Here is a 15,387-nt window from a genome sequence, read left to right on the forward strand (position 1 = left end):
AGTGCTTCTAGATTCCTGAGTTACTCCTCTTAGTTTACCTACATTCCCAGCAACCTCTCCATCTACTGTAAAGCCCTACATGGTCTTGGATTATTATTTCATCTCTAATGATAGCTCTTGGTGGACATTCAAATCCAGAGACAGACTTAGCAATAACTACTAATCAGGGTCTGTTCCCTTGAGGGAAGAAGTCTCATTCCATAAATCCCCAAAGCTGTAGCATCCCGGAAATTAAATATAAGAAAAGGAAAAATAAAACAAAAACAAAAACCAGAAAGACACTTCACTGTCAGTGCAGGTCGGACTTCCCCATCTGCTGGATTCGTTTATTAGTTGTGTAAGCACATGAATATTGCAATGCTGTGGTGGGAATAAGGATTTCTAGTCCCTCACAGGAATGACAGCTGTGTGCCATTGGACAGGCCACTGGGTCTCGCTGGATGTGTTCTCCGGCTGCATAATAAGGGAATGAGGCTCCACAGCCTCACCAAGTCAATGATTTGAGGGCTGTGAAAAGCTCAGGTGTTCAGCTGTGTCCACTATTCCCATGGCGACATCGAAAGGTTTAAAAGAAGACTATAGAATGATGGCCAGTCTGATGGTGATCTCTGCTGTTCATTTTATTCTAGCATGGACTACTTTCAGGTGTGTGTGTGTGTGTGTGTGTGTGTGTGTGTTTGTGTGTGTATACTGTTTACCCCTTGACAAGAGTATATGCAAGGATATGGCAGTGGATTTCCTATATGTACAGTTATGATCTAATAACTGTATCTTCAGGCAATAAAGAAGCTTTGGAAGCTATTGCTGATTCTCATTGAGAAGTCCAATCAATACCATTTCTCTTTCAGACTCTGTTTTAAATAATTTGCTTTCTCGTGAAATGGTTTGATGTCAGTCTTTTAAAGCAGATAGACATTCTTGGGCCAGTGAGATGGCTAAGTTCATAAAGGTGCTTGCTGTTAAGGCCACTGATTTATGTTTGATTCCTGGAACCCACATAGTGACCAAAGAAATGGTCTGCCACAAGTGTCTCTTTAGTTCCTACATGTAACCCCTGGTATGCATGTATCCATACCCACACAGATAAATTAATCAATTAACTAATTAAGTAATGTGATAAAATATATTCTTAGAAAGAGCAAGTAGTCTTTGTGTGGATTGAAAATGAATGTAAGGCTACACGTCTAAAAGAATCAAAGGAGGGTCTTTGAGAAATATGTATGCATTCATATTTATATACGTAGTAACCAAAGGCTGGAAGGAAGCCAAAAGTCCACAGATGGATAAATGAGAATAAGAATGAGATGTTATTTAGCTTTTAAAAAGGAAGTAAGTCTTGTCACATTCTCTCATGAGGACAGATTTATTAAGTCATTCACTACAGGACAGTTTATGCTGTGTGACTCCATCTCTCGGGTACTGGAAGTAGTAAAATTCATAGAACACACAGTGCCTCACAAGTTCAAGCACAGAGCAGAGAGGCTATGAAGTCCCTCTTGTGGGAAAGCCTTCTTTTAAAAAAACATAACAGTGTCTCCTATGTCTAACTTTTCAAGACTTACAAGCTATGATATAATGCGAATTTTATTCATGCACTTCTGTAACTTTCCTACACACACACACACACACACACACACACACACACAGGGGACTTTTTGTCTTGCTATTGCTAGTGCCCACTTTATATGAAAAGATCTGTACAGGATCACATTTTAAACATACGCCTTTGCAGTGCCTCTGCTACCAGGAACGGATGCCAGTTTTCAGAAAGTTCTTCAGGAGCAGTGCACTGCTGCGCTTCCTCCTGGTGTCTGCAGCCCTGTCTCCTGCTCTTCTTGCCACTCTATACACCAACAGAGGGCCAGACTTGGTTCCCTGTCTCCCGCACTCTGCTCCATCTTACTCTGCCAGCGTGCCATCCCCTCTGCTTCTTCTTTTTTTTTATTAGATATTTTCTTCATTTACATTTCAAATGCTATCCCAAAAGTCCCCTATACCTTCCCCCTGCCCTGCACCCCAACCTACTCACCCCCACTTCCTGGTCTTGGCATTCCCCTGTACTGGAGCATTTAAAGTTCACAAGACCAAGGGCCTCTCCTCCCATTGATGACCTACTAGGCCATCCTCTGCTACATATACAGCTAGAGACACAAGCTCAGGGGGGTACTGGTTAGTTCATATTGTTCCACCTATAGGGTTGCAGACCCCTTTAGCTCCTTGGGTACTTTCTCTAGCTCCTTCATTGGGGGCCCTGTGTTCCATCCTATAGCTGACTGTGAGCATCTACTTCTGTATTTGCCAGGCACTGGCATAGCCTCACAAGAGACAGCTATATCAGGGTCTACGGCCATACTACCATGAACTGGCTCGATCTCGTCTGACCTCCAAAGCTAAGCAGGGTGGGAGGAGACCCTTGAATGGGAGACCCCTCTGCTTCTTGAGACAGGATCTTACCTTGCTTCTCTGGCTGGCTTGAAAGTTGCTCTGTAGACCAGGCTGATTGTGAATTCACAGAGCTCCACCCACCTCTGGTCCTTACAGCTGCTTCAAGATAAAGCACACAAAAAAATAAGAAATGCACCACTCAATAGGATATATATATATATATATATATATATATATATATATATATATATATATATACCAAATTAACTTTTACCCAATATAGTGTCTTTATTAATTATTTGAGAATTTTATACACTGCACCCTGGTAGAAAATCTGAACACCAGCTTTGCAAACCTTAAGTAGCAAGCGCAACTGCTTGTTTTACTTTGTATCAGTGATGACATTGAAAAATGAGAGGCTCCCCTCTCCTCCTCCCCTCCCCCTCACATCCTCTTTTCTCCCTTTTTCTCCCCTCCCCTGTCCTATACTATCTCCCCTTTCCCCCCTTCTCTCTCCTTCTCTTAACTCCTCCATAACTCTTTCCCTCCCCCCTTCCCCTCCATCCTCTTCACTCTCTCACCCCTCCCATCCTCTCCTCTACCTTCCTCTTTCTCCTCCCAGTTTTGTCTCCTCTTTTATTTCCTTCTCCATCCATTCTCCCCTCCCCTCCTTTCTCATTTCCTCTTTTATTTTATTTTCTATCTGTGTGGTTCTCTGTGTGTGTGTGTGTGTGTGTGTGTGTGTGTGTGTGTGTATCTGTATATGTCTCTCTCTCTATGTGGCTGTATGTATCTCTGTGTCTCCCTGTGTGTGTGTGTGTCTGTGTGTGCATGTCTCTGTGTATCTCTGTGTGTCTATGTATGTGTCTGTGTGTGTCTCTGTGAGTGTCTGTGTTTGTGTTTTTGTGTGTATCTGAATCTGTCTCTCTCTGTCTCTGTCTGTCTGTGTATGTGTACGTGTGTGTCTGTTTGTATGTGTCTGTCTGTGTATGTGTCTCTCTGTGTGTGTATCACTACACAGTGTAGGCTGACCTATAATGTCTATTCTCTTCTCTAAGCCTGCCTGTTACTTGAGATTGCACGTATAGGCCAATATCCTGTCTTCTAACAACTTGTATATTCTTATTAGGACTGGTCCAAATGCACATAAATGTCTAAAGCTTTCCTAAGAAGACAGTGGATTAATGCTAATAAAAACATTGTCTCATGTCTTCCTAGTAAGAAATGCTACCCCTGGACTACCCTAATATTTCCTACTCTTAGTAATATGTCAAGAAGTTCATTTAAAAAGTAGCTTCATTTTCATGAGCACGCATAATTTAGTTTTCTTAATAGCAAATATGAACTGCATCTGTGTTTAATTGTAGCTGAAAATAATTTCAATTTATTTTGACTATATTATATAAAGAAGGCCCAAAGTACTGTCCCTCAATTAACAAGGACAATAAGATATAAACTTGCTATATAGACCAGGCTGGGCTTGAACCCACAGAGCTCCGCCTGCCTCTGCCTCTGTCTAGATCAATGGTTCTCAACCTTCCTAATGCTGCAACCCTTTAATACAGTTTCTCAGGTTGTGATGACCCCCCCCCCAACCATAAAATTGTTTTCATTGCTAGTTTATGTAATTTTGCTACTCTGTGAGTCATAATGTAAATATCTGTATTTTCCTATAGTTTTGGGTGACCCCTGAAAAAGGACTGCTAGACCCCAAAGGAGTCAAAATCCACATGTTGAAATCCACTTGTCTAGATCATAGACACAGGATTTGAAATACAAAATACATAAATAATTAAAGGATAAATTATAATTAGTTTTCATTCATTTATTTGTTTCTTCTCTACACAAAATAAAGTGTTACCTACCGTACGTTTGGTAGGTTTACAGCTGGCTTCCCTTGCTACCTTGCCCACACGGCTCCCACGGGAGTTTCACATCACATAAGTGGAGTTGAGCAGCAGAACAATGTCCGTGGTTATTGAAATGATCATGTATGGGAAGAATTGTCTTGCTGCTCTTGTTGGAGACTGGTTCTGCCAGTTGCATGGCTAACATCTGGAGGTCACGAGAGGTAATAACTACCAGCAATTTGTGGTGTTCAGAGCAGACATGCTTACAGAAGAGAGGGTAAATTCCAAGCCTCCTCTAACACTCTCAGACTTGGGTCTCATCATTGCCTTTAAGTCACTGGGCCACTGAAAAGATTGAAGGTCAATAACTATGCTCATCATCATCAAGCAAACCTGCAGAGGATGTTGATATGTTCAGCAGTGAAATCTCGTGGTGATTGATTCTATCCACCCAGGGCAAGGTTTTCAGGTTGGCCCTGGATACAAACACAGACTTGTCTTTCATTGCTTCAGTCTCACTGTGGGATAAAGCACTTCTGTTTTTCGGAATGTCATTTGAGAGACCTGTGCATTTCTGAATATAGAGGAGAACAATACTGTGTTAGAGAAAGCCCAGCTAGTCTGTGACCCAACCAACAGTCACCGTCTGAGCTGTGCTCTGCAGACCTCTCTGGCATCTCTGATAGCATCTATCAGAGGTGTCTCTCTGGGGATTTCCCTAATACAGAGTTCACTAATGATGGCAAGTTCTCATACTGTCCTTATGGTCCTCTGTACACATCCTGCAGTGTTTAAAAGATAGCTGTGAGTGAAAGAAAAGAATAGAGTGGGGCAGAAAATGCCTAGCTGTTGTCTGTCCCAATAGCCCAGAGACAGGGCCTCCATGACGTAAAAGCTGTGGAAACCAGTATGGAGGTGCCTCAGTGATTTAAAATAGAACTATTAGGGCTAGTCAAATGGCTCATGGGTAAAGGTTCTTGCCACCAACTCGGTGAGCTGAGTTTAGTTCCAGGAACTGTAGGATGGCAGGAGAGAACTGATTTCTGCCTGTTGTTCTCTAACCTCCACACCCAAGTCATGGCATATACTGCACACACACACACACACACACACACACACACACACACACATACACACACACACACACCTGCACAGGTACACACACAGGCATATACAAAATAAAATTAAATAAAGAACTACTATGTGATCAAACTGTACAACTGCTGAGCATATATAGCCAAAGGAATCAAAGTTTGTATATACACGCCTGCATGCCCATGTTTGCCACAAAAACCAAACTATAGCATCAAAATAGGTGCCTAAGTATAGACATCTGCCTGTGTTCACATTTGGCCGATGTACACAATGGGACATTGAGACGCAGTGAGGAATTAAAGGACGTGGTTTCCAGGGAAATGGAGAGAGCTGGAGTTCACCCTGTCAAGGGAAATAAAGTAAATCTGGGGAGACAAGCATCATATGTTTCCTTTTATAGGGAAAGCCTGAAACAAATGACACAGCCTTCGAAAGAGGCTACTAGAGAAGAAAGGGGATCAGGTGAGGGTAGGGACGGTAAGAGGGAGGGGGAGGGAATATGACCAGAGTTTATTTTATGCATGGATGTGAACCATCTGATGAGAACTAGCATTTTCTACATTTACTATAGTGTGTGTGAGTGTGTGTGTGTTTTAAGTAAGAATAAAACTGAGGTTTTTCTCCTTTTAATGAGTGGTCTCTCTTGGGGGGTGATAGGCTGTCCTTTATGGTCAGAGATTGTGAGGGTAATGGCAGTTATTTTCGAATCTGAAGACAGAACTGTAGTCTGTTTTTCTGGCCTTTGCTTCTAAGGACACTATTGGTTTTAATTACTGGGTTTAGTTTAGTTTAGTTTAGCTTTTTTAGCTTCTGGTTAACTAAATCCCTTCCTCACAGATATCCCTTCATTGCCCATTGTGAAACGGCTGAGGCTCCTGTCTTACACACCTGACCCCTCACCTCTGGCCCCTCCCCCCATGGCCAAGCCTTCCAATAATCCCCCCCAGCAGTCCCCCCATGCCATTGTTTGAGGAAGGAGCTAATGCTCTTCCCCCACCTCTTGCTGCCAACGGTCAGTGGAATTGTGTAGCTATGAATGTCACCTGATTTCAAATGGGGGAAAATCACCATGACAGTGCTTCAACATTGGCACTTGCACAGCATAACCAGAAATGCAAAATTTGCCCGTATTTACCATCTTCTAAAGTTGGATAGTCCAAGGGTCAAAACACAGCTCATTAACCATTCCTTCCAGCAGAAAGTTGGGATCTGGCATTAGTGTTCTAGAGATGATGTGGAAACCAGGACAAGTAGCTTTCCTGTTGTCTCTCAATTGTTCTGTATTTCCACTGCATAACTAACCTTAGTTATCCTTACCTGAAGATTGGTTAAACTTAAATCAAGTTGGTTAAGCTCTTAGTAGAATGGGCTGCTTCCCAATTATGTTCTATGTTGTATGTTAAGTATAATTGAAAAACATGCACTCTTAAAGGACTTCTATTCTTTAAAATTTTTTTTTCTTTATAGTGTAGAGAAAGCTAAGGGAGAGTCACTATCCATTGGGGATCAGGCCATGAGAAGGTGGTCCTATGGATGGCCCCACACCCCCATGGGCATATGAACAGCACCAGTCTGACTCAAGGAGAATGGGAAGTTGGGAGGATGCTGGGGTTAGTGGTCCCGGGAGGATATGGAGGAGGATAATAGGGGATGGATATGATCAGAATAATTTGTATAAATCTATGAAAGAAGAGATGATGGATAAAAATGCTATAAACAAGAAAAGAAAAGAAACTGCAGAATGATAAAAAGGTAAAAGTTGTATTATCTGCTTAATAGTTGGAAATTATTACAGACACCAAAATTGTTAAGTTTAGCATTTCTAGGGTATTTTATGCAACATTAAAAATATAGTAGTGAGAATAGATTTGTTTCTGAGCAGCATCTACCATATGCAGGACTTGCATCTGTATTTGTGGAGAAAGTGGTCCAGCAATGCATGTTATTAAATTAGAGAGAGAGATAACAAGAGAGACAGTGTCACACAGTTCACATCACTGTCATCTTCAGTTGCACACTCAGACACCTCTGGGAACTTAACAAGGGTCGCTGTGCAGAGGTTTCTTAATATAATTTGTTATACTCAAACCTCTGGCAATTAGAGTGTCTTTTAGAAGTATCCCCACTATGGAACAGGAATCCTCACAGGATTTGGACTACCCAAATGGTCTTCCACCCAAATGCTGGTCACATCTGTCAAATTTTCCACTACACATCTCAGTAATAAGTATTGCTATGGCATAATGAATATTTGGTGATGCATTTCTTGAATCCATTGAAAACTTTACTCAATCAATGAAAATATAATCTCCACTATTCCAATGACTGGTGTTAAGTTCTGTTGGTGAGAGACCAGAAGTTATGGAGTTTATCCTCAACAGGGTGATAAGTGGTAAGAAAAACAGCTCAGTGGGAGTAATAAACACTAAAGGATGGGACAGGGCAAGTTCTAGAGGTTCTAGGAGAAACACTTTGCTTGTTGCCATGTAATATCAGAGAAGGGTCTGATGCAATAAATACCACAGTCCTCAGAATCCATGCTATACTAGAAGTTCTCAGACAATGGGGTCTCAGAGATGAGGGCTGTCCACCTTCCCCTTTTCCACTGAAGCTTGGTGTTTCTCTATGGCAGACCAATGTGCCTAGCAATACACTCTGGTGCCTCTCTTTGCCTCTTTTCCTTATTCTGGCTAAGTCTCATTTTATCCCAAGCCCAAGAATAAAGCAGTACCTTCCATAATTAACTGGTGAGATCTTCCTATGATAATGGGATTGTTCTCTTGGATTTATTAAGCATGTGTGGTGTAGAGATTGTCCACTTGTCCTAGATGTAAGATGACTGGGTACTGAACGGCTGACTCGAGAGGGACTGAATGTGTTGAGTGGCCATCAGCTAGGAACCATAGCAGCCAAGTCAAACAGCGAGTACCAAACGTACAACTTCAGGTCAGTTAAGGAGTGTTCTCAGCACAGTTATTTGAGTGTTGAGAAGCTGAACTCAATGTTCCTTGGAAGGCTCAAGCCCCGTACTTGGGTGCCAATATTTAGATAATTAGAGATCAGTCACCGTGTGGAAGGGACAGTCCTAGTTCTTTATGGATAAATAGAACATTGTGGAGCGTTTCCAACAACTTTCCTAGAAACGACCCCTCTGAAGTTGAAAACAGCAATGAAAAAGTGATCCCGTTTTATTAAGGCCTTACCACTTCTGACTTCTTAGACGGCTAGTCCACAAAATGAAAAAAAAAAAAAAAATCCCACGCCATAGCTCTCTGCGCCTTGTAAGTCTGTTACCGTGACGGTTCTCTCTCACAGTATCTGCATCTCGATGTCTGTAAGCATGGGATGGGTTAAAAGACCAGTCTCTGAGATGCTATGAGGCAGAACTTTTACTTTTCAGCACTGATTAGCTCAGCTCCCCAGCTGTGCAGCACCACGCCCTGGGGTGCAACTGAGAGCGAGCCCCCAGACAGGTTTATATTGGCTTAAATTTGTAGCTTTTATTCGGGAAGTTTTTATAAATTACATTGTGATGTTGTGACTTTGCCATTATAGCCTGTACAATACAGAGCAGTAACTCAAGGGAATGTTTGGCTCCTTTAAAGAAATGTTAACAGCAAAGAGAGTCGAGGTGGAACTGAAGCAGGAAGTGAATTAACTAATTACCTCATGAGTGAGTTCACTGACTCCAATTCCTGAATATATCAATATATAGCCTGAAAAAATATGTTCAAAGTTGTATGCCAGTAGATAAAAATGCAACAGAGTCAAACTCCGCTGAACTTTTTGACACACTTATTCCTATAATCGCCTCAGAACTCCATGCCAGTTTTCAAACAGGAAGAGCAAGTTCAAAAGGACAAAACAAGGTTGGTGTCACAGGCATCAGAGAGAAAGTGGTTAAACAGTTATCGTGGTGTGAGACCTTTCAATAACTGATGACAAGTTTACAATTTTAAGATAAAAATTGAATCCTTGGCTTCTTCACTGATTTTAAGCACACCCTAAAATGTGGGAAACAAGGAAGAGGATCTTAAAACATGTGTTCATCTTGAGAGAGGTAGGACAGATATGTTTGGTTAACACTGTGGCTATGTGTTGTGTGAAAGGCTTATACAATAGGAAGATGGAGTTCTATGTCAAGATACGCAGAGAGCTCACACTGGCCCTGATTGACAGGAAGCACTGTCTGGTCAGAATTACCTGGAATTAGAGTTGATTGCCTTGAGTGCTTGTTTGCAATACACACTAACGGTTAGAAATCTTCAAAGGTTCTCTTGAAAATTCAGGGTCCTATTTAGTTAGGTAATTGTTTCGATTATGATAATCATAATCTTTGTCTAGAGCAGTGGCTCTCAACCTTCCTAATGCTGAAGACCCTTTAATACAGTTTTTCATGCTGTGGTGACCTCCATGCATAAAATGATTTTTGTTGCTACCTCATAACTGTAATTTTACTGCTGTTATGAATCAGAATGTAAATATTTGATATGCAACCCCTGAAGAAGGGTAGTGGTCACAAGTTGAGAACTGTTAGTCTAGACAGACAGATAAGACACAAGGTGGTTCTATAGACATTTCCCAAAGCATCATTAATTTTAATACCCAATGAAAAGACTATTCTTCATATATAAATGTAGGATGTTTAATAAAGCATACAGAAGTGTGGGTTCTATCCCTTGGCTTGGTTGGTAGGTGTGAGAAAGTGTAAGCAGAAGCAAGAGTAACTAGCTGGTCTATAGCCCTGAGAAGTAGAAGCTTGTGTTTGAGCAAAATACTGAATCTGGAGACCTCAGAAGGAGGCTCCCAGGTAACATGTAGCATTTAGCCAACAGAAACAAATAAAGGCTACTTCTCAACTGAAAGTCATGTGGACCAACGTCATTGCTCTCCTTCACTAGTCTATACCACACTTGGGAAGACAGAGAAGCAAGCTAAACATTGAAATTTTCTATCAAATAAAGCTGGTTTTGTTTTTAATTTGGTAATGACATGCTCATGCATCTAATGAGCTTGGAGAAAAAAAATATATTTAAGGACAGTATATGGGAGCACTGAAAGAAGCTGTGAGGAGAGACTCATTAGAATTCTTTTTCAGTAGACCATCGGGGAAATGAGAGGGCGCAGATGGAAAACGCAGAGGAATGTAAGGACCCAGTGCACTTAGGGAAATTTAGAAAAGAGCTCTAAAAGGAATCAACAATGCACAATGCAGAAAAGAAAGGAAAAGAAAAGGGGAGGGGAGGGGAGGAGAGAGAGGAGGAGAGGAGGAGAGGATGGATATAATACATTCAGTTTTTGGTGGATGCCAAAGAGCAACTGAAGGTAAGAAAAGAAAGTTGGAGCTTAGATTAATGGTGGAAATAAGTATAGTAGTCATTAATCTCATGTGAAGGGCAATCCTAGGAAGAAACACTGCTCAAGGGAAGAGTAACAGGTGTAGGAAGGCAGAAAAGTTGGGCTGCCATGAAAGCAGACAGATGTCTTGAGAAGTAGGGGACAGCTGGTAGGTGCTGTAAGTTGGTTAAACGGGGTGGGGGTGGGGTGGGGAGGAATGGCGGCGATTAGATTTGGGAGCTGGAAGCAAGGTGCTAGAGAGCTTTGAAAAAATCAGTTCAGTGCAGCAGTCAGATTGCAGCCCTAGCTAAAATCTGTAAGTGAACAAGTGTGCATAGCAAGTACAGTTGAGGTTTCAATACACACAGGTAAACTCAAGAAAGTGACAAGACTGCCATGTTCATTATTCATCTCATTGCTGTGACAAAATACTCCACAGGAAGCAAATGAAATGAAGAAAGGATTTATTTTGGCTCACACCTTGAGGGCACATTCCACCAAGGAAGGAGCTTGGGGGCAGGAGCTTGAGGAGGCAGCGTTGCATCTACAGTCAGGTGGGACAGAGATGAACGCTTGTGGCCAGATAGCTTCCTCCTTTTATTCCATTTAGGACCCAAGTCCAGGGACTGATGGGTCAACAGTACTAAAGGTCTCAGTCATACCTAGATCAAGATTAATCCCACACAAGATGCCTAGAAACTAACATAATAAAATAAAACCTGGCAGCCGGGCTTGAGGCTTGCCTCCTAGGTGTCTCCAGATCTTGTCCAGGTGACAAGAGTTCTTGGCCATGGCACAGAGAGAAACACAACAGTGGCAAGGAAGGACTCACAAATGCGGGAGCAGGAAGTGGAGGAGCCGAGAAAGCAATAGGGGGGGGGTCTTCTAAGATGCACACATTACAAGCAATGTGCGGGAGACCAGCATTCAGGAAGCAGAAGCAGAAGCAGAAGAGCCATGGCTCAAGCTGAGCTTGGGCTATCTGGGAGTTTGAGGCCAAGTTAGGCTATACAGTAAGACCCTATTAGATACAGATGGCAAATGGCTCTATCTATCTATCTATCTATCTATCTATCTATCTATCTATCCATCCATCTATCATCATTTATCAATCTACCTATCTATCATCTATCTATTGATCTACCTACTTACCTACCTGTCATCCAACTATTGATATCTATCTATCTATCTATCTATCTATCTATCTATCTATCTATCCATCCATCTATCATCATTTATCAATCTACCTATCATCTATCTATTGATCTACCTACTTACCTACCTGTCATCCAACTATTGATATCTATCTATCTATCTATCTATCTATCTATCTATCTATATCTATCCATCCATCTATGTATCATCATCAGTACCTATCTACCAATCTACCTATCATCTATCTACTGATCTACTTCTCTCTCTCTCTCTCTCTCTCTCTCTCTTTCTCTCTCTCTCTCTCATCTTATTTCATCTCATCATCTCCATCCATCCATCCATCCATCCATCCATCCATCCATTGTCTTGTCTAAGAAGAAAAGGAATGGAAAAGAGGTTGATGACTTAAGAAAAACATAGGTTTGAAGAAAAATAGCCAAGAGAAGAAACCACTACTGTTTAATCTTAAGTCTATATAGAAACTGCAATTTTGATAGTGGGCTGCAAACCCACTATCAAAACTCTCACCCATAATTATTCCTTTCTGAAAGAACTGCAGGGATGGAAATGGAGAGGAGCCTGAGGAAAAGAAGGTCCAGTGGCAGGCCCAAAGTGGGATCCAGTTCAAGGGGAGGCCCAAGGCCTGACACTATTGCTGAGGCTAAGGAGTGCTCATGTAAAAGGATTCATCATGACTGTCCTCTGAAAGACCCAACAAGCAGCTGAAAGAGTTAGATGCATTTTTTTGCACCCAACCAATGGACAGAAGCTACTGAACCCTGTAGTTGAATTAGGGAAAAGCTGGAAGAAACTGAGGAAGAGGGTAACCCTGTAGGAGAACCAGCACTCTCAATTCACCAGGACCCCCGAAATCTCTCAGACACTGGACCACCAACCAGGCAGCATACACCAGCTGATATGAGGCCCCCAACACATATACAGCAGAGGACTGCCAGGTCTGGGTTCAATCAGAGAAGTTGCACCTAACCCTCAAGAGATTGGAGGCTCCAGGGAGTTTAGAAGTCTGGTGGTGGTGGGTGGGTGGTGGTGAAGACATCCTGGTGGAGACAGGGGGTCAGGGAAGAGGTATGGGATGTGGAACAGTCGGAGGGTGAACAGGGAGTGGAGCGGGGTCTGCAGTGTAATAAATAAACAAATAAATAAATAAATAAATTTTAAAAAGAGTAGTATTATTGTGCTGTGTACTCTACATAAGGAAAGATTTAAATAAAAAAAATTTGCAAATATGCAGGGCTTTCTAAACAGTTCTAAAACAGTTTTCTCTAACAGTTTCTGCAACAGTTTGGTGTGGAGAAGATACTGAGAGAAGCAGAAGAGCAGGAAGTGAGGTATGAATAAGGACACGGAGGATCATAGGAGGGAGGGTCAGAGCAGCAGTCGAAGGCTTCCTTAGGGAGGGTATTGTGCTAGGTCGGATTAGTAAGGGTAGGCTAGGAAGATGGCCTTTGCTTTACACTAAAGAGCGAAGACACTGAGTCTTCATGAAACACGAGGAAGGACATCTGGATTTAAAGCAAGTGAATTGACCAACTGGGAAGCTGTGTGCCACAGTTAAGGGAGACAGATATATCTCACTAAGAACAGTCAGTTTGAAATGGTCTTACAGAATGACAGCTTTCCTCTATGACCCAGTCCGGGAACCACAAGGGAACACTGAGCTGGGAATGTCACAAGGTGCATGGTGTTTTTGACCGTTACCTGACAGAGACCCGAGCAGTCAGGGCAGTGAGGTTCATCAAAAGACCCAGGCAGTGAGGCAAACGGAGATAGCTTCAAGTAAAAGATGGCGACATGAGGGCACAGGGCGATGGCTCAGTCCTTAAAGTGCTTTCTGGGCAAGCATGAGGGTTTGAATTTGGACCCTCTGCAGCTGTGAAAAACATTGGATACTTGTCATCCCAACACAATGTCTACAGCTCACTGGCCAGCTGTTTCAGCCATCAATAAATTCCTGGTTCAGTGACAGATCTTGTCTCAAAAACATAAAGTAAAGAAATAATTGGCCCTGGCATTCCCCTGTACTGAGGCATATAAAGTTTGCAATACCAAGGGACCTCTCTTCCCAGTGACGGCTGACTAGGCCATCTTCTGCTACATATGCAGCTAGAGACATGAGCTCTGCTGGTACTGGTTAGTTCATATTGTTGTTCCACCTATAGGGTTGCAGACCCCTTCAGCTCCTTGGGTGCTTTCTCTAGCTTCTCCATTGGGAGCCCTATGTTCCATCCTATAGATGACTGTGAGCATCCACTTCTGTATTTGCCAGGCACTGGCATAGCCTCATATGAGACAGCTATATCAGGGTCCCTTCAGCAAAATCTTGCTGGCATATGCAATAGTGTCTGGGTTTGGTGGCTGAGCAGGGTGGGGGAAGGGTATAGGGAACTTTCAGGATAGCATGTGAAATGTAAATAAAGAAAATATCTAATAAAAAAGTAAGATAATAAAAAAAGAAATAATTGAGGGAGGAAACATCTGAACTGGACCTCTCTGTGTCTCTGTCTATCTCTGTCTGTCTGTCTGTCTGTCTGTCTGCCTCTGTCTCTCTCTCTCTCACACACACACACAAATAAAAGATACACACAAACACATCACCACACATATACACATATACACATACATACATACATACATACATACATATATACATACATACATACATATAGAGTATAAACATATATACTACACACATGCGTGCAAATACACACAAAAGAGAGAGAGAGAAAGAGGCAGAGAGAGAGAGAGAGAGAGAGAGAGGAGTTACAGAGGTTGCAACAAGACAGCAGCAGATAAAAATCTTTGAAGACTTAAGAAAGGAGGAGAGAGCCAAGGAGGGAAGGACTTCCCCTGATGCTGCTTGTTTGTGTTGTGGGAAAGAATGTCTCATAGGAAGTCACAGGATGTGAAAAGCACACAGAGTTTTGTCATGTTTTCCTTTACTAACCTGACATGTAGAAAAGCCTTAGGCTGTGGAGCAAGGATCAGTAGCTGACTTTTATAAGGGCATGGAGAAGACAGGGGTTGGTCCTTTGGAGTAGTGGCCTCTGGTGAGCGGATTCTGTAAGCAATGGCTGTGCTCCAGTTGAACACTTTCAAGAGATGATAATTGGTAAAGACCATTTAATCACACCTTGCCTTTCTATCAGCTACAGCTGTGGATGAGTAGGAGACACCCTGCTGAGGACACCACCTTTGATTGCTTAAAAAAAAAAAAAAAAAGCTTAAAGCTTTTGAAGGCATTTTTTCTTCTTCTTAGTAAGTGAAAAATCAGGGTCTTTTTCTGTTTTTATCCAGAACATACACGAAAGGGTACAAATGGACCTGATGAAATTTTTTAATTAGTTAATGATTCCTGCTTACTTCGGTTGGGGGAAGAAATGTAGATTTATGGGTATTTTAAATAAAATTTACTGTGCAGTAGATTTATAACTGGACCAGCAAGATAGATGAGCAGTTACTAAGAGTAAGGAAGACAATTACTGAAATGGTTACTTCATGGAGGAAATATGACAGACTTTATGATGTTTTTTTTTCCTAAAATATT

The sequence above is a fragment of the Mus musculus genome, chromosome 1 (assembly GCF_000001635.26).
Source record: "Mus musculus strain C57BL/6J chromosome 1, GRCm38.p6 C57BL/6J".
NCBI lineage: Eukaryota > Metazoa > Chordata > Mammalia > Rodentia > Muridae > Mus > Mus musculus.